This window comes from Haemaphysalis longicornis, unplaced genomic scaffold, assembly GCF_048455015.1.
Source record: "Haemaphysalis longicornis isolate Haplotype H1 unplaced genomic scaffold, Haemaphysalis longicornis Haplotype H1 scaffold_3, whole genome shotgun sequence".
NCBI classification, from domain to species: Eukaryota; Metazoa; Arthropoda; class Arachnida; order Ixodida; family Ixodidae; genus Haemaphysalis; species Haemaphysalis longicornis.
The window spans coordinates 18,728,643-18,747,838 of NW_027526335.1; the positions used below are offsets into that span (position 1 = coordinate 18,728,643).

General features: G+C 48.6%; 1 protein-coding gene across 2 annotated transcripts in view; it reads right to left on the reverse strand.

Annotated features, from left to right (window-relative positions):
- Positions 1 to 19,196, reverse strand: part of LOC144174067 (uncharacterized) — a 33,405-nt gene that overhangs the window by 13,100 nt on the left and 1,109 nt on the right. Inside the window, exon 1 of one of the 2 annotated variants that reach the window (XM_077702492.1) lies at positions 7,604 to 7,857. The exons of the other annotated variant lie outside the window; for it this stretch is intronic. The gene's annotated coding sequence lies outside the window, so the exon portion shown is untranslated. Of the gene's footprint in view, positions 1 to 7,603; positions 7,858 to 19,196 lie in introns of those variants that run through there. 2 annotated transcript variants of the gene reach the window in all.

Consider the following 19,196-nt stretch of genomic DNA (forward strand, 5'->3'; position numbering starts at 1 on the left):
AACCATTCTTTTTTCGTGATTTTTAAATAACTGTTTTGACACAATGGAAGCCCTGTTTCGCACACGCGCCGTGTGTCCAGAAATCGTATTAGACCTTTTCGGTCTACCAACCGGCATATGGGGAAATGCATCATCTTTATTTTTTTTTATTTTTTTTTTACAGAACGCCATTGGCCCCTCTAAGAAAGCTTTCGCTTTTGAACACATCTGAATTCATTTGGAATTTGAACCCAGGTCTCAGAAATAGGAGTCAAGTGCGTTGCCAGTGTTGGAGCACCATTCTGCCCAGCGCGTGCGGCGTGACAGGTGAACGTGACCGCACGTGAGTAGAACGAGTGCACCCCAGCCACACAGAAGCCTGCACTGGGAGATGTTGTGGCATGCAGTGTCACTAATCTGCCTGATAAAGTGATCCTCGCCAAAAGACGAAGAAACAAAAGCGAAGAGAGACGCAAACAGGATGCACCTGCGAAAAGCCTATCATTGTAATTCGCGTTAAAAAACGGAGACCAAAGCGAAAAGGAGGCGCAAATACGATGTAGGGGTAAAAAGTATTTGACAAGTACCACCATGTTTTCGCCTTTAAAGCACGTTAATAAACGTCAGTGTCCGGAGAAATCTTCGTAAGTGGGGAAAACAAGACTTACACATAAAATGTTGTGAAACGAAGACCTCTTAGCACAAAGTCATGCCGGATATTGAAGCACTCTAGTTAAGTAGATAATTGTGATTCTGCATATCGCCTTTGTGATTTTACCGCGGTCGTGACCTGTGTAAGATAGCACATTCGTCCGCTTAACTATAATGCATGATAGCAGGTCATTCTTTTCTTATTTCACACCCGAGATTTTTAGTTGATTGATTGATTGTAGGGTTTAACGCGCCGACGCAACGCAGGCGATGAGGCACGCCGTAGTGGAGGGCTCCGGATTAATTTTGACCACCTGGGGATCTTTAACACGCGCCGAAATCTCGTACACACGGGCGTTTCTGCTTTTCGCCTCCATCAGAAAAGCGGACGCCGCGGCCGGGAATCGACCCCGCGACCTCGTGCTCAGCAGCACAACGCCTTAGCCACTGATCTACCGCGGCGGGTCAAAATTTTTAAGTAGACTATATCCTGTTCGCTTATGGCAAAAAAATATTTAAATTCTATAGTATTTAAACATCTAAACGATTTAATGTGCTCGACTTGTCCTCTCGTCTCTCCGTCCTCGTCTTTTGCGCAAGCTTATTTCTTCCTACATCATGAACCAACTAGCCAGCAATCAAGTCCTACTGAGCAAACCTCCTCGCCCGTGTGTAACGCTTGAGATGTCATACTTGCGCCTCCTACGAAAATACTATAACGACACCAGAGCCTTCATATTGTCAATTAAGAACGCTTATATTGCTCCCAAAAATTGTCTTTTAAGCAATGCCTTTGGGTCCAGTGGTAAAAGCGGCTTTAAAGGAGCTTGGTGTACAGCGCTTCATTAAGGTACCCGGGGTTATGCGGCCCTACCCCGTTGATATTATCACACAACACCTTATACTGCCCTCGATAATGCATTCCAGCAATGCATTTGTATGCATAGCACCGCACCAGTGGCGCTCCCAAACTATTGGCGGTGAGCGCGAACACAGGCGGCGCTGCGAAGCGCGCCTCCGTGACGTCAGCTTAGGGATTATCGCATTTGTCGTCTGCTTCACTCAGGATCGCTCTCCCTGCTGTTTCTTTGCGCTCGGTCAACGTCTTATGCTTGTCCGCACCAGAATTGGCGTGTGGGTAACTTTTAATCATAATAATAGGCTTAAAATCGCATACACTAGCTCATGAGCCCCGTTTACATTGACCCGACGAGGGCGCGTTGAGTCGAAATAAACAGGTTTTTTGGACTCGACACCCCCATGTATAAGCAGACGGGTTGGGTCAGAGAGCCGTCGCGGCGAGTCCAGTCAACTCGGGGGCAGGGGGTGGGTTAGCTCGCTCGTCGGGCTGAGTCGGCGGGCCGCGGGGAGCAGAATACCGTATTTGCGCGGTTCTAACGCGCCCCCAATCGTAACGCGCGGGTAACTTCGCGCAGGAAAATTCGAAAAAAAAAAAAAAATGTGACACTGACGGTACTGCGCAGATGGAAAAGACATATGACACCACGTACCTGGAAAAGGGAGATTTTATTTGGCGTATGCAGCTCTGGAAGCCAAAAATGAATTGTGCTTCACAAGGTTCCTTATCCAGCTGCTGCTGGAAATAAAGTTATAGCGGGGAACACTGAAGCTGCTTGCGATTTCAAGTGCCTTGATCTTCATAATTCTAAGCGTTAGGGGCTAAGCAGAAGCACACAAAAATGTGCAACAGCTGACCAGGGTATGCGGCATGCCATTGAGGAATCAGTGCGCCGACATTCACTCACGTGGTGTTGGCGGATTGTTTTTATTGGATTGCGTTGGATTTTGCGGGCACTTCGTGTCCGTTGCGCATGGCAATGCTGCTGGCCGCTTTAAAGCCTATTTCGGTTTTGAGCCCGATTGTAACGCGCACACAAATATTAAGCTACCTTTTAGCAAAAGAGGGTGCGCGTTACAATCGTGAAAATACGGTAGCCCCTTTTCCGTGAACCCCGCCGCTCCCCTCACCTCGATTCTTTGGACGGGGTTCATATAAACTCGGACGCGTCGAGGTAAGCTGAACCCGCCACTCAACTCACCCCGCGCCTGTCGCGTCCATGTACACGGGGCTATGGTGTAAATTAAAGTATAGTTTTGGATACCGCTACGGGAGAAACATTGCCGGCGCCACCCCATTCCTTGCGAAGCCGGTCCTGTGCGGAGCGCGAAGAGTCGGAGCTAGGCGTCAGCTTCTCATGTAAGCATTCGAACAAAAGGAACAGTCAGCTGCTAATAACCGAAAACAGCGAAAATGGAAGACCAAAACAAATTCTAGGCCTTCAGGGCTGTCGGCTTTGGCAGAAGGCATCACGATTCCCGGTAATCATATGTAAGGTAAAACAGTTTTTGCAACCTTGCCGAACGCTCGAACGCGTTTTGTCACATCACTTTACTTCGTCAAGGCATGAAAGTTTGCCGACATGCACTATAGACTGTAAAAACTGTAGGTTAAGTTCCAAATAACCCTGTGTGTATATACGCGCGTGCTGATTCTATACCAGACATCTAACCAGTATGGAGGTTTATTGAGCAAAACGAGTCACGTCTTCGTTAAATTTATAGTAACACATATGTGTTTGTTAAGACCTGGAGGGATATTTCGGAACATTTTGCACAGCCATATCTTCCCGATATTCGGATATGCGTTATAGGAAAACTGCACTCAAGAGTAGGAGGAGGAGTAAGGGGAGGAGGGGAAAACTTTGTTTAACAATTAAATCGATCTGGTTAGTGGGCAGGGTCCTCAGTCCAGGACAAGAGAATAAAAGTAATTTTCTCCAAATCATAGAACGCCATCCCGAGTAGAATAGGATTTGTTCTTCGCGCCTGGAAGGGTTGAAAAGCAATAAAGAGCTACTTGGAATTCTTTTTCGGTTTCGAGTCTTGTAATATATGCAGGTATACTATTTATTACGTTAGTTAGCGAGTATATCATGCCTTCAACACCGTAATCATGTCATCATTGTTCGAGTTGAGAGTCAGTTCGTTTTGATAACGATATAATTACGATAGAAATTCGGAGCACAAAAGCCGCCTTCGAGTACTGTGGACAACGTTGTTTAGGGCGCGATCGCGGTGGCGTAGCACAAACCTTCTCATTGTATTTGCATGTGAATAAACAAAGCACGCTGCGGATATGCACCTTCTTGCACGCAGCCGTAATGAAAGCCAATTTGTGAAGAAGGGAATGTATGCCATACAAAATGAAGGAAATATCCACACGACCTTTGTGAGGCTCCCAAACATCCCGAAACCTCCTAATAAGAAGTCGGTGACGGCTCAGAAAAATTAATGCGTTGGGCAGAAAAAAAAAAAGCAAGAAACACTAATCCGATACAAGACAACAACGAAAGAAACAGAAGAAAGCCGCTTTATTTCCTGCTCTGCGATGAGCGTGTAGAGGCCGCTGCTTGGTACGTAGTATTAGACTGTTGAGTCTTCATAGGAGCATCTCAAAAATACTGCAGGGAAGCCTACGCATTTTTAATACTTATCGAGAAGCTCTGATCGCTGATCCTCGCGAATAAGCAAGAAAGGACGAGTTACACACGATCTTCTGACCGATAATCTGAAGAAAGTTGTTCTCTATCTCTTCGTGTGTTGCAAACTTGTGGGGGATACAGCTTCAAATTATTCAGATACGTCAGAAGCTGGAAAAATAACTGAGTCGCTAGAAATACGCTTTTTAACGCACTACAGCAACGAAGCGGGCGATTTCTAGCTCAGGCACTGTTGCCCCTCACAAGCGAAGTGTAGCAGACGACAGCGGCGCGAATCCCTAAGCCGACGTCAGAGCCAGGGGGCGCCACTCAAAGATCTCACCGCCAATACATGAGATATCAGCTGAGTTTTAGTGATGAGGGAGCTGGGGATCTTTGTGTGCACCTAAATCTCTCCATTTATTGCTAGAATGGTGGATTGTGCGGGAAAGCCGGCGTCCGGCATCTGTAGCATTCCCCTAAACCCCCCGTTGGCTGCGACGCGAAGCACATACCCGCACTGACGCATTAGCCAACTCTTACCCCCGGCATTTGTTCACTTTGTGCGAGTCCCGATACTCGCACGGTTCGCATGCCCACACAGCAGCACATGTCCGCAGAGGTGCGTCGGCAGGTGCGCCGTGCCTCATCCGGAAGCACGTTAACAAGCAAGCATCGCGCTAGCCTCACCCAACGGCGCAGCATTCGCCAGCGAGCCTGGCCGCTGTGCGCGACAGTACGTGCCGTACCGATATACGCAGCCTGAAGCATCTACCTGCGACGTCGGCGGCAGCGAAGGCAGACGTCCACGTCATTCCGAGCGCAAAACTCGAAGCAGCGCTCAGCGGCGTGGAATTGGACATCAATGCTGTCTCAACTCACAGCTTATAAAGGGCTCAGGCGCCCTCAAAGTATTAGTTCGCCTGCTCTGGGAAACCAACCGCCTTGGTCGCGACCGAACATACTTGATCGGGTTCACCAGCGTTTCACTGATCCAGCAACCAAACCGCCCACAATGATTCATTGACAAGGAATTACAGGTTTGCGGTATGGCCAGGGACATTTATTCTTGCCCCGTTATCCTTTGCTTCTGTTTCGCAATTCCGCCTCCTTTCCCCAGGCGGAATATCAATCAGTCCGATGGTTTTCCTTTACAATGAGTTACGATTGCCTCATGCATGACGAGCAAGCTGCACATGCCTGGAGACTGCCGACAAAAAAGGACCGCTGGCATTAAAGGGACACTGAAGTGATATGTAAACATTGCGGGATTACTAGCGCAAATTGTAGTCCGGAGTCCCCAGGCCATGTTTCGACCACTCTAGGCGCGTTTACGCGATTTTATTTAGTAGAAAAACTAATTCGAAAACGCTGTCCTCCTCTCTTTACGCTCGCCCATTTTCTGTGGCGTTTTCGTGTGACGTCAGGAGGGGATGAGCTGGCAATTGGCTGCGCCACGGCTGCGCTACTGCACGGCTCCCCGGCAGACAGAGTCAGTCGGCCCAGCGTTTCGTCCGCCGGCCGCCGGCGGGTCGTCGCAATCAAGGAGGTTAAAAAAAATTGCTTGGTCGCAATTCGTTCGCTTAGTTGAAACGAAGCCAGGACACGTTTGTGAATGGAAGAATGTGCCTTTCTTTAATTGGTTTGTTTGTACACTGTATCTAGCTCCAAGTCAAGGTCGCTTCACACAAGCGCTGCACATGCGACGCTTCGCTGGCTGGTACGCCAGTAGGAAAATATAAGGCCTCTTGAAGGCGGGAGAAGAGTCAGCGAAGTCAATATAGGTACTAAGCAAATAAAATCAACTGATATTTTACCGTACAGCGTAAAACTAGGGCGCGGGAAGCACTTTTTTGCGCTGGGCGAACAAGCACAGCCGTCAGCAGCACGACTACGCATCTGCGAACGCTTTTCCGTCTACGAAATGCAATTGCTAGACGTGAGCTACTGTGGAAACTCGGGCGACGCTTACTGCACGATCGCAGTACAACAAATAGTCACCTAAGCGGGTTGAAATGCCAAAACTAAATAAAAGTGTAAACCGGTTGTACAATATATACCCTATATTAGCAAGGCCTTCGCGTCCCGCTCCGTGGCCTAGCAGTCTGGGGCGCTAGGAATTCACCGCAAATGTTTTGCGAGTCACGAGTTCGAATCCCCGCGGGTACGTGCTTTTTTTTTTTGTAAGTTAACTTTTTTGTTTTCCGCCGATGTTTTCTATATTGAATTCACCTTTTTTGGGGCCGCAACGTTCATGGCTACACGAACTAGTCCACAAAACGCGCGCAGGCTGGCACTGGCGCGCTAGCGAGTTCTCGTTGGCGTGCTGTTGCCATAAGCACCGACTGCTTGCAGGCAGTGGGCACAGGCCAGAATGAACAGACCCTTGGCCTGGTGCGAACACGCTTTTTACGATACAGGCATGAGGGAGGCAAGCTCCAAATATGGGGGAAAAGCGCATGACATTTGGGCGTCTGCGGGTACGCGGAGGGCGTTCATGCACTGCGTAGGTCTCGGCTAGTGAATGCTACGACTACAAGCCGTCCTGGGAGGCTTATCTTGTGCATTTTACAGCCGACAACATGGCAGAAGCGCGGTACGATGATTACTGAGATATTGAGAATGCCCATCCAACAAAGCCATTGGTTATGTTTTACAGAACCGAAACCGAAACCGAAACTTGTGTGATTGCTAACCTTGGGCATCGTCCAATCACGGCGCCCCTCCTCTCAACGTCACAGCCTTAGTTGGGGCGGCCGCCGCAAACCGCGCATGGTAGTTTTTCTTCTTTCGCGCTTTGTAAAATAATTACCGATTTGTCAACCGGATAAACGATGAAAAGTGTGCTAATTTGAGCCAGTCTACGCAGTGCAAGCAAAAACGGGAGCTTGGCAAATTCACTTCAGTGTCCCTTTAAGAAGGTCGCGAGATTTTGAAGTACATGCTCAGTTCACACTCTTGCTTGCAGGAGCCTGTATCAAACGAATTTTTGCCGCCTCATTGCCATTGGTGGAGTTTTCAGAGCTGTTTCAGAGTTTTCAGAGCACCAGCACCACGGTCAACTAATCACGCTTCGAAACTTTTATCTATTTAACAGTTCACGCGCTATCGCGCTGTACGCATTCGACGTCGTAGCTTCGCGCAACGATTCTCGGCAGAAAAAGTGCGTTCCGTGAAACTGGTGTTCGCGCCAGCCACGGGATGACGCTGGCTCCGTCGCTCGCATCCGCGCTGGCCTCTATGACTCAGCACGCGCGTGCGTGCCACCAAAGTGGCCGCATCGTTCGTTCTTCGTTCGAGGAACACAAGGCACGGCTCAATCTGCCTAATTCAATTTGATGCTGCTCTGTAATCTCATGGCTGCCACGGCTATGTTACGACACCGCGTGACCGGATATCAACCCGGGCGCTCTTCGAGAGTGGGCTCGGATCGAAGAGAAGGATGAAGGGACCAGCGACTCATTCATTCTCACCTGTCGATCACAGCCGACGGCTCCCCTTGGCGGGCACCTTAGCTCACCGCCGCCGCACTAAGGCCACTTCACAAAAGGCCGTCACTGACGTGGGCGTCGTTGGCGGAACAACACGTCCCGGAGCGCTGGCTGCCGGCGGCAGTGGCGTCGGCTCGCTGCTATCCGTAGCGTGACTGGCGTCGGCGCGCTTTCCTTCGGCCGACCGAGCCCGGGAAGCAGCGCTGCGTGCGCGCGCGCAGCCGGCCGACGTCGCTCTCCCAACGCTCCCAGACGCCTCCCCATTTCGGAATGGCGGGAGAGAGGCGCCTCGGAGGCGGAGGGGAGCCGCGGGACGGAGAGGAAAAAAACATGGAGGGACGCCGGCGCGCTCGGCTGGCTGGCTGGCGTCGGCTGCTCCTGCAGCGCTGCGGTCGCACCGCCGCCTTTCCCTTTTGCTGGCGCGTGGCCGTTTTTCGCTTTGTGCCGTCCATAGGTGGTTCCCCGTTTTCCCGTTGCCCCTGACAACGGTTCATTTGCGCCGCGTTCGTTAAGCGGCGGACTTTTCATCCCTCCCCTCCCCCTGGCGCCCGCTTTCATTTGGGCCACTCGCGGCGCCGACCTCGCCTGCGGTCACGTACCACTCTTCGTGCGCCACCCACGGGCCGCTAGCGCACTGCTGAGCCGGCTTCGAGCAGCCGCCGAGGAACGTTCCGTCGGGTTTCTTCCGCCTGCCTAGATGCCGTCACTCAGGAAAATCCGCGGAAAGTGCGCTGTTCACCCTGGAGCGAAACTCCAGCACTCTTTCTTGCAGCCTCCTTGTTCAGTTCCTTCCACTGTCTGCCCTCTCCGACCCCTCAGGCAGCTCCTTTTTATTCAAGCGCTATGTGCCTTGCCTGCGCCTCCCTAAGCTAGCTTCGGTCATCTCCACTGGATGATGTGAAACTCTACCGGCTCCCTGTTTTCACATATGGTGAGGAGTTCGCTTCCCTTGCGTCCATATCAACCAACATGACCAGCATTCATCTTCACCTCTTCCTTCCTGCTTCCCGCACATTTTCTTCCTCCCTCCTTCGCATGCCCTCACTGCCTTCCCGCTCCCCTAGGAGGCAGTCAAGGTTAATCGGCGTGGAGTTACTCTCAATGACACTTTGTAATGCTAGCTGTACATGGGTCATGAAATGTGATACCCCTGTTGTTGCGAAGCCCGAAAAAGCGAGCGATGTCTAGAAGGAGATTAGCAAGTGGCGTGGAGGGGCAGCCGCCGCTTATTGAATGACGGCTGAGAGAGCGGGTTAATAAGGGAGACGAGGAGAGTGGCAGGTGGAGATGAAGTTGATGGATTGTGGCAAGGGGGAGAAATGAGGTACGCGACGTCGACTGGCTAACTCGGGTTATAGAATGTTCTGGAAGAACACGGTGGAGCGAGGCTGATGGATGAAGAGGTACGCGACGCGATTAGTTATGAGTTTAGTTATGGAAGGTTCTGAAAGAACGCAAGGGTTCAGAAAACGGTTATTGCTAGTATCGCTCAAGCGTTGTGGTGAGAGAACGTTTCGTGTGTGCTATATAACTGCCTAGCATTTTACCATACATTTTCACAACGAATCCCTGGATTTTAGGAATACAGCGACGTAAAAGCGCATTCTTAACGCGCTTCGAAAATTTGCAATTAGATAATGTAATCGCTGCATTCCTCTAAAAAAATCAGAAGATATCCCCCAGAATATCTCAGAGGTCCATACGAAAACAATAGCGCGTGGTGATGAGCGGTCTTGAAAGGTCTCCAGCTTGCTCGTTCCAAGCAAAGCGAATTCGTACCGTATAACTATAGCGACGCTTCCTTTCCGTGAGCTCTGTGTATCACCAGAGAGCGCAGTTGTTTACAACGAAATGGAAATGCCGTCTGCAAACCGCAACTAAAAGCATTGAAGCTGTATTAAGCTAGAGAATATTCTTAATGCTCACGGATGATTTTTGACAGCGCGCTGATATGCAGCCCGTTTTGTGTTGTCGTATTTGGACCCGAGTGACGACTATCCTTCAAACAAAGAATAATCGTTTCATAACTGCGACTTAAATGCGTTCCTAACGCTGTAAGCTCAGAGCAATTCTAAAGTATTGCAGACGATTTTAGGTTGCGAGACATCATGCAGTAGGATTTAGACTAGCCGTTTTAGAAGGGGAGTTCAACTGTACTCTTCAACTACGCGTCGAACCGCCATTTATAGCTGCGAGGAAGCCGACTGTCGCAGCGTCAATCCTGCCAGTAGACCGCAATCTGAGAACGTAATCTTTTGAGCTCGCCCATGCATAAAGATAGACGCCGTTATGAGCCTCCCATTCAGAAAGTTTCTCAACCAAGATACGGTGATTGTAAAGTCTTCAAATTGGGCAGTCCGTTGGGACTTATGGTGAACGGCTGCCGAGATTAATTGACATCCCTAGGGGCAAGGTTTTGACAGCCTGATAGGGAAGGAGCGGGCACACATAGTACGACCATCAGTGTGCCTGTTCTTTGTATACGCGCTCAAAAATTCCCATACAGTCTGTTCAACCTACACACTGGCCTAACTCCCCACGGCTTGATTGCAATAGCGGTTTCCACTTAATCAAACGCTTTTACATAACCTAGCTGCACAAATGTTAACTACTTAATTAACGGCACGGATGTGATCCGTTGAATGAGGAGCCCTTCCGTAGTCTTGCCTGTCTCTTAAATGTCGGTGGAGACCGGTCGAAGAGGAAAGAGAGAGAATGCAAATTTATTTCTGGAAAATGGGAGAGAGAAGGAGGGGGTTGAAGAAGGTGGGCAAGGGCGCCATCCTAGTCCGGTAAGCCACGTGGCATGGCCGCTGACCTAGCTGTTTGACCAGTGCCGCCTTACCATTGAGCTTGCCACTGATTGAAATTGGCTCTGCATTTTCTCGGGCCTGTTAGGTTGCAGAGGGATCGACATTCAATGGAGTAAAAATACTTCAATTGCCCCAATCTCGCGGTGTCTACGCCCTCCCGCGAAGAACAAAAAAAGAAAAGAAAAGAATGTGTGCGCAAGTTCAAAATGCCGAGCTTGAACAGCATCGAAACGTTTCTTGAGTATGGGGTGAGGTGAACATGACTGAAGAACTTTGTCCACACTGCATTCAGAGCGGCGAGCGCGCGCCCACCATCTCAAGTGGCTGTGTGCGTGGAGTCAGTAAACGCTGTACTGTTCGCAGAGTTGATGGAAGGCGGTATTTTCGGAAAGTGGTTGACACCGGTGGTACCTTGCTGTTGCGGCTGAGAGGCTGCGTCCTCACAAAGCAACGTTACCAGTGACTTCGGAAAATACTTTTATGAATGCTGAACCCTCCAGGCGCCTGGATGAGGGTCGGTTGGAAGCTAGGTTCCCGATTTAGATTTTTGGTTAGGTTCTCAAACACCATGTGTACACGCTTCATATGACGACTGGAGGCAGACAAAAAAGTGGGCACTAGCGAACGTGCCTATGCGCACTCTCGTTTTGCACAGCGCGGATAAGTTTGTTGGCATAAGCTTAAAATGAGGAAACATAAATTCGTCCACTGCATAGAAGGGCGGAGAATAAGCAGTTGCAGTTATAGCAGGCGGCTGATGTCAGCGTAGAGCAATTTCTGTCCTTTCACCACTTTTTTATGCAGTTGATTGAATTGAACGGTCCACGAGATGGTTTCCTCGTTTTCTCCGTGCTGCGGGAATGCGCATGTACAGGAGTAGGTGTGTTTTCTCTGCCGGCATGTAAACTGTCCACAGGCCGCACTGCTGAATCAGGGAAAAAGTGCCGTATAATTATCATTCGCAAAAGAAAAACAAATTACTCATCATGATATTTGACAGGCCCCGGTTATCAGTGCGATTATCTCCCCCTGGGAATAATTTAATGGCGAAGGGGATTTGACACTACAAAGGATAGACTGCGCCAATTGTCTCAGTTCCCAAATGCAGTTTCCGCGCGGGCTGGCGCCATACGCGTCCCCTCAAATTAATCTCCCCAACGACGTTCGCTGTGACGCACATATCAGGAAGCTTAGAAGCTTATTCCAGTGGTTAAGATGTAGTGTATAGGTTCGACTGATTCGCGAACACTCAATCAACGTGTTGTTAGGTCCGCAAGGGAAGCGCTGATTGTTTTCCACGAACGGTTGTAGTTTATTCAACACGTGAAATGAGACCCGTTTTGAACATTTCTCGGGTAGTTCGTCTTTGAAAGCAAATTACCTCGACGGGCAGCTGACGACACTTCACGCCGAAGCTTCCCTAGAACCAGAGTTCTCCGTGCCCGGGCTGCCAATGTTCTACTCACATTCCGTCACGGTCGTCTGTGACACGATATGACGTCAGCGCCGCTGGCAACGAACTATGGTAGCGTGGAATTAACGCTCTCGGTTCCTACTCTGTAAATTCTGGCTCAAATGCGTTTCTTATTTACATTTTGCAGTGGTGGCGGTTTTCTGTAGCAGACAACAACGACAGAGTCGGTGTTTCGAACAATTTCGCCTTAAGGGAAGTACATGTGATTACTGTACTGTGCCCACCCAACTGGTCTGAACAGAAGTGTCGCATTTTGCTGCCTCGGGGAGATGTGTTTCGTGGCTGTTCAGAACGCGTGCACTGACCGCAGTAACGTCCGAAAAGTTCGGCACGTGTCGACAATTTCTCTGCTCGACTGATCAACTGAGCTCGCATCCCCGGTCACAGCAGCCCGGCTTCCGCGCGGTAAAAGTTCGACGACACACTCGAGTGCGCGCCGAGACGTGGACATCATAAACGCGCGCGGAAGCTTGGAGTCAAGGTTACGAGACAGCCGAGCGGACGGAATGGGGAAGAGGACGGTAGACGAGCCACGGTAGTCGTCGAAACAAAGGTTGCGGAGAGGGGGAAGGGAAACAACAGCAGCGGGCAGAAAAAAGGAAGGGGCGTCCTGTGAACGAGGTTGCGCGGCGGCGATCGATTTACAAGCAGACGACAGACGACGTTTTGCCACGTCTACACCGGGGCGCGGCCCCGCGAGTGCCTCTGTACTGCTGCGGCACGCGCCTACGCCGCCTCCTTCGATAGGGCTGAGCGCAAAACGGAAGTTGGTAATGGTTTCTCTGTACCCTTGCCGACAATGACGGACCCGTATTTTGTGCAAGCACCATTTCACGGGATAGCTGCTGTAGGCACCTACGGCGACAGAAAGGGGGAAGGCAGCTTGCACTAGTATCAATATTTGTGCCGACCTGCGATAGAAGCCCGAAATGATTCTATGTAACTAAGGGCAGGACGAATTCTCGAGTGTATACGGGGCGCAATGGCGCCAAGTTTTGTCAACAGCGCCACTCCGGGCTATGAATGTAACCACGTGTTTCCAGTAGCTGTGCTTCGTGCGTGTAAGGCATGAAAAATATTTCCGCGCTTTCAAACGCAGCAGCTTTGCAAAATTTACCTGTTGGAAAAATAGTTTTCTCCAAGAGACATTTTAAGAAGAAAAAAAAAACGGTTTGTGCTTTGATTGAGCAGATACTACTTAAGGAAGCTGGATCATCTATAGGTACGACTTATTGACAATCCTGTTTGCAGAAATTGTTATACGCTTTCATGGCCACAAACTAATAACCAATGGCATAACATCTTCGGTTACGACGTTTATGCTAATAAATGTAAATTAATTGTGTCTCGTTGCTCCCCCATTCCCCCATTGTCGCAAGCAAGGCAAAATTTGCATTTGAACTGAGTTATAAAGTGCGCATATCTTTACGGCGGAACCGAACGATAGCCTTATTTGCTGCGCATAGTCATGAAACATTAATACGGAACATTGGCTGGGCGGTTGTTTTACGATCACCTATGTGTCTGCCTTCTCGTACACTAACCAGCATTGCATGCAGCTTCTCGTAGCCATTAATAACTAGCATTAGTCGTATTTATTGATAGCTTCTATCTGGATTTGCCGGCCCTCTTATCTGCCTACGTAACAGTACTTTGAATTTTAACTATACATAACTAGTTATAACTGTCATATTACTTCGCAGTTAGTAAGACTGGGGGACTTATCGATTTACCTTTGCATTAATAAATTAAAGGTTTATCTACGAGTACAACTTAACCAGTTAATTCACAAAAGCCTCGTTAGCAAAAAGAGCACCAAGAATTCCTAACACATTTGCCGCACTCAAGTAACTCACCTTGCGCCGCAACTAAGCTTAAATGATGAAACCCGCAGACTTGTAACCAAAACAGACGAGAAAGCGGCAAAGTCTAAGGTCGTCGAGATCGTGATACGCTTCTCGACCACGTCAGCGTCATGTGAAATGTTTGTCATCTCGACTCTCGGTGAACAAGCATAGAAACACACTGCGACCTGATAATGTGAACAAACATCTTTTTTTCTATTTCCTTGCAGAGCCGTGAGAATTTACCAGAAATTTCTTAAATAATATCACCACACCCTGTCGTTCACATGGCTGTTAGGACACCCGAAAACGCGGACTATCATCATTTTTAGATGTTTTTTCTATAAACCGATGAAAAGAATCAATTAATCGATTAAGACCGGCAGGGTAACCGGGTAAAACTTTTTAACCGGCGCCCAACCCTACTACTTAGGTTGTATTGCGCTCCCGTCTCTAAAAGCTTTCATATAACATTTCATTTGCGCATGTGCGACCATTTACACGCTCACAACGAGGTCGCATGCGTACTTACCAGATCGAAAAGATTTACCAAACAAACCACGGAGTCAAAACCTGAGCGGGTTGTTCGCGCTGAAACGCTACTACGAATTTCGGTGCCCCTTTCAGCGTGGAACACAGGACGGCGATAGGCAGCGTGGTGCTTGTTTAATAAGTGTGCCGTTGATAGACACACATGTCGGTAGATGAGATTAATGTTCTAAATTGGAGGTTTTCAACCATGAGTGTGTGATGGAGATCCCTTTTGGACTTGCAAAAGTGATGGGGGACCCACGATAAAATGTTTATTTGTTTTGTGATATGGCAAACAATTTACCCTTGAAGCTGAATAAATTACACCCAAACTCTTGCTACACGCCACGCGCTTTCCTTTTGGATGTCAGGTTTTATGTTGATCTGTGTCATGTGCCACGTTATAAAACAAGTTGCTCTGGTAGCCTAAGTCGCCCAAACACCTTTGGCATGTCTGCCGTTTGTATGTCTGGCTTTTTTGCACAGCTAGTGTGTTGCGCAGAAAGCAGACTTTACAACGCGGGCTACGCGGCGAAGTTAAACAGACGGGCCATGCAGCGAAGCCACGTTGTTGCGTTGTCGGAAAGGTGTGGAAGAGACAAGAAAACAAAAGGGCAGAGGTGGGCGAGGGGGTCGCCGAGAGGCAGACCTTTGGGGAGGGCTTGGCGGACCCCCCAAAACACCCATGCGAGCCTCTTGAGGTCTTAGGACTTCGATTTCAGAGGCACTGTTCCGAATGATTGAAATATTGTACGATTGAATTTATTTCCACCATAATTAAGCTCTGCCACAGTAAAAGACTGTCTCCGTGAGTTGAATTACAGCCGTAGGACACACGCTCAGAGAAAAGGACTTACACATGTGTGTAGTTATTTGGGGTCTATATTATTTATCCGCTACTCTCTCATCTCCATTACCTTATTTGCTCAAGCACTAATGAACTGTCCAGAGCTCGCCAGCTAACGTAAAACACTGCCGTCTCTCTTCATCTACAAACTTCTGCCTTCTCTGCTCCCCCCCTCCTCCTCCAGGAGCGAAATCTCCCCCAGAACACGAGAACTTGACAAATGCTTTGTAAATAATGCTGAATGCCTCAGGGGTTTGACGCAAAATAAAAACGAACGCATTATGTACTAACGTAAGCAACCATCTGCTGCGGAATCGGGTACTGAACGAAGTCCAGTCGGCGTGGCTTTCGGAATAATTCATGCAGCGTGAGAAGTTGCTCAGACATTTTAATCTCCTAATTTCTCGAGCGTGTCGATCCTACTCAGACATGGGAAGGCTCTGCGTGGAAATTAGATCAAAATGTTTCAATCCGTAACAAGCAGAATAACCGCCTTGACCAAAAATAAGTAATACCGGCTTGACTTGTGACGCTTTTTTAAGTTTCCTGTTTGTTCAAATCAAAAGAATAAAGCATACGGGCTCCAACCCACAGAAGTTCATGAGTAGAGAGTGCAGCGTGACGAATGTTCTCGCACGTGGCATTTTTCTTCGCGTTACAAAGACGAAAAAAACCAAAGCCCCCTTTTCAGGAGAGAGAGAGAGAGACTGAGAGAATTAACTTTTATTGAACGTAAGTGCTGATGGCAGGCACTCGCCCGGTGGAGAAAGATGCTTAAAACGGATGCTTAATGCTTAAAACTTCTCCCATGCAACGTGAGTGCAAGTCTAAGTCCGAAATCCCCTCTCCCAGAGTTCAAAATTGAAACTGCCATGGTCTAAAGCCAAAGCCTACTTTAACTGCGCCTGTACAAAGCCAACGCCGAACCGGGCACCACCAAAGTCCAAAATCCAGCCCTTCTTAGAGAATGTATTTCACCATCATCATCGCTAACCGTGTATACTGCCAAACTATATTTTGCGCATTACGAGGGGTTTGTAAGGTGCGCAAGGACACCCCGTTGTTATGTTATGTGGTGTGTGGATAATGTACCCTTTGTAAAATCCATTTCGTAAGGTTGGCTTTTCTGCAGCATGTCGTACTCGGTCCGAACGTCAGCGCCATCAGTGAAACTTAGAAAGCTTCGCTTTAAATATTCCGCGGCTGCGTGATTCAGATCAGCTCTAGGTGCGCGAGCACGCCTAATACGGATCATTTGCGTCATCAAAGGAGTCAAAAGCTGAGCGTGCTTCCTCTTATTTGTAATGTTTCTTTTTTACTCGTGCTGTTTCATGTTTGTCGTGTACGCTACCTAAAATGTCAACGTGTCATATTGTACATCACATTTGGGGGGGGGGGGGGGGGGGGGGGAGTTAGTCAAGCTGTTTGTACGGCTTTTTTTTTCTTCGCCTCCCCCATATCAAATGATGGAAAATAAAGCAATTATAATTAAGCCGGCACAAATGAATCTCCCTTTTTTCCGCACCTTCATGCCCCATCTCTAACTCCTCCGCCACCATCTAACGGTCATGATTCGCGTGTAATAAAATTACCTCTCTAACTCTCTTAAACCCGTGTGCATCAAGCTCAGCATAAATTCCTGCATTTGAATCCCCTGTAATGTTGTTTTGCACTCTATCGCAGAGCGACGCCTCAGGGCGCCCTTTAACGCGCTCCGCGCCTCTTTCGCACCACGCATGCAAGCCTACTCCTCCTCAATTCGTTGGTTTCCTGAAATGGTTGAGTTGATTGGCTGTTTTCCAAACAGCTGCGGGGTTGTACTGTGTACTCTGTGGGTATGTAACGTTGTGCTGGGCTTGAGAGTACGCGCACAGATTTGTTGCGCTGGACCCTTCTAGTGCTTGCGCACTAAAAAAAACGCATGACGTTCCACTGAGGCATTTTTCCTGGGATGGGGGTGAGGAAGAGGGGTGTATCAGTTTTTTTCCTTCGATTGGCTCGCAATATTCTGTTTTTTTAGTTATATCCTGTGTCTAAACAGTCACACCATCACCAGCATCACTATTTAAGTACACTGCGACCGTGGGCAGCTCACGATGAGAAACGTAAATTCTGCAGATATCGCACTCAGATCTCCAGTACAAGGCATATTGAATTCGATAGGTAATCTGAACATGGTTAAGCAAGTCGATATATGTCACATTGTGAGACAAGTTTTTCTTTGTGATAGCGCGCCGCCGCCTTTTAGATGCTCGCCTTCAGTGTCGGGCTTCTTCTCATCACTGCAATGCTGCGCAAAAAGCCGACTTTAAATTCATGTTGTGTGGAGAAGGCAAACAAAGGCATGTGCCATGCGGAAAAGCCACTTTGCGTGCTACAAGGTTTACCACAAGGTTTGCCAGAAGGCATAAATGAGAGGGAGAAAGAAAGAGTTTAGCGGAGGGGTTCGCCGACCCTTCGTAATTGCCCCGCAGGCTCTTTCAGGCCATTTCAACTCTTTCAACTTCTACGCGCAATTCGTGCAATTTAGAATCACTGGAAATTAGAAGACGAAAACAAAAACTTAAAGCATTATTTCGTATAATCCAGGTGCTATTAGAAATACCTAAAGACGAGTACATACGTCTTCCCGGAAAACGCAGCGCGAAATTGAATCATGACGCTCCCATTAAACCTATCAAGGCTAGCACTGACATTTTCCGGTGGTCATTTTTTCCGGATGCCACAGCGAAAGCGAAAGCGAAATTGAAAGCGAAATTGATGCTTATTTTAGTTGTGGTTGAACTACTGCCAATTCTTTTTTCCTGGGTGCATTGCTTTGTGATTGACCTTTCTTGTTTTTCTGTTTCCACTCACTATAGTATTACTGTTATGACCCCCAAACCATGGTTGACAGTACCATTAAACAAATAAATAAAAAAAGAAAATTATACGCACTTCGTAAGTGGCACGCCCCTTCAGCCGCAATAATTCGCAACACCAACGCGAGACAATCGACTACACCCACACACACTGTCTCGATGGGCGGCTCCGGAGGCGTCGCGAACTGGACGCGCTTTGCAATGCAAGTAAAAAAAATACAGCTTCGTTTAAAAAGTGACTGCAAAGTGGCAGGGTATCACCGTGTCTGCGTTCCCGTCGCCCGCTGCAGTTCTACTTGGAAAAAGCAGAGCGCGCATATTGAAGACCTTTCTAAATTTAGAGTTGACTCCCCTTCGCGGTCTAGACGTCCCATGCACGGGTAGTGGTGACTGTGGCTGGGATTAGTTCTGGTATGACCGGGCTTTTCATTTCTACTGCTCTTTCGCACTGTCAAGGTCGGCATGTAACACTCTCCATGGCTATTACTGGTCGCTGCGCTAAAAGCGCCAACTCTGTCCTCGGCAGCACTGCTTTCGATAGGGATGTGTACGTGTCGCTTGGTGCATGCTCACAACGTGGGTGATCCGAATCATTCGGCAACCCAGCTTAATTTGAGGACAGCCAAAAAAGCGTCACCTAAAAAATTGATAAGATTTCAAAAGGGGTTGAAAAAAAATGTTGTGGTACCATCCCATATTTTCACATGCCAATAAGAATGTTGCCGTAAAGCTAGATATTCTCCCGAGGGTCGTTGATGAACGCAGGTTTTGACATTCTGCATATATATACCAAAGTAAAAAGACGTTAGGCACAAAATGCGCCAGCGCTGAAACAACAGACCACACATAGAAGTGCGGAAGGGACGTTTCCTTTCGTGTGGTCCGTTTGCTCACGCTAACGTATTTCGTTTGAAGGTGAACCAACCAGCCCAGCAAGTTTTATAAAGAAGCTAAGCATCTCGCGTGCGCATATATCTGACTAAATCGCTTTCGGCGGAAACAAGAAACAAAAGTGATTCGCCGTGGTATCTCAGTGGCCAAGGCGATGCGCTGCTGAGCACGAGGACGCGGGTTCGATTCCCGGCCGCGGCGGTGCTTTTCTGGTGGACGAGAAAAGCAAAAACGCCCGTGTGTACGAGATTTCGGCGCACATTAAAGATCCCCAGGTGGTAAAAATTCGGAGCCCTCCACTATACGGCGCGCCT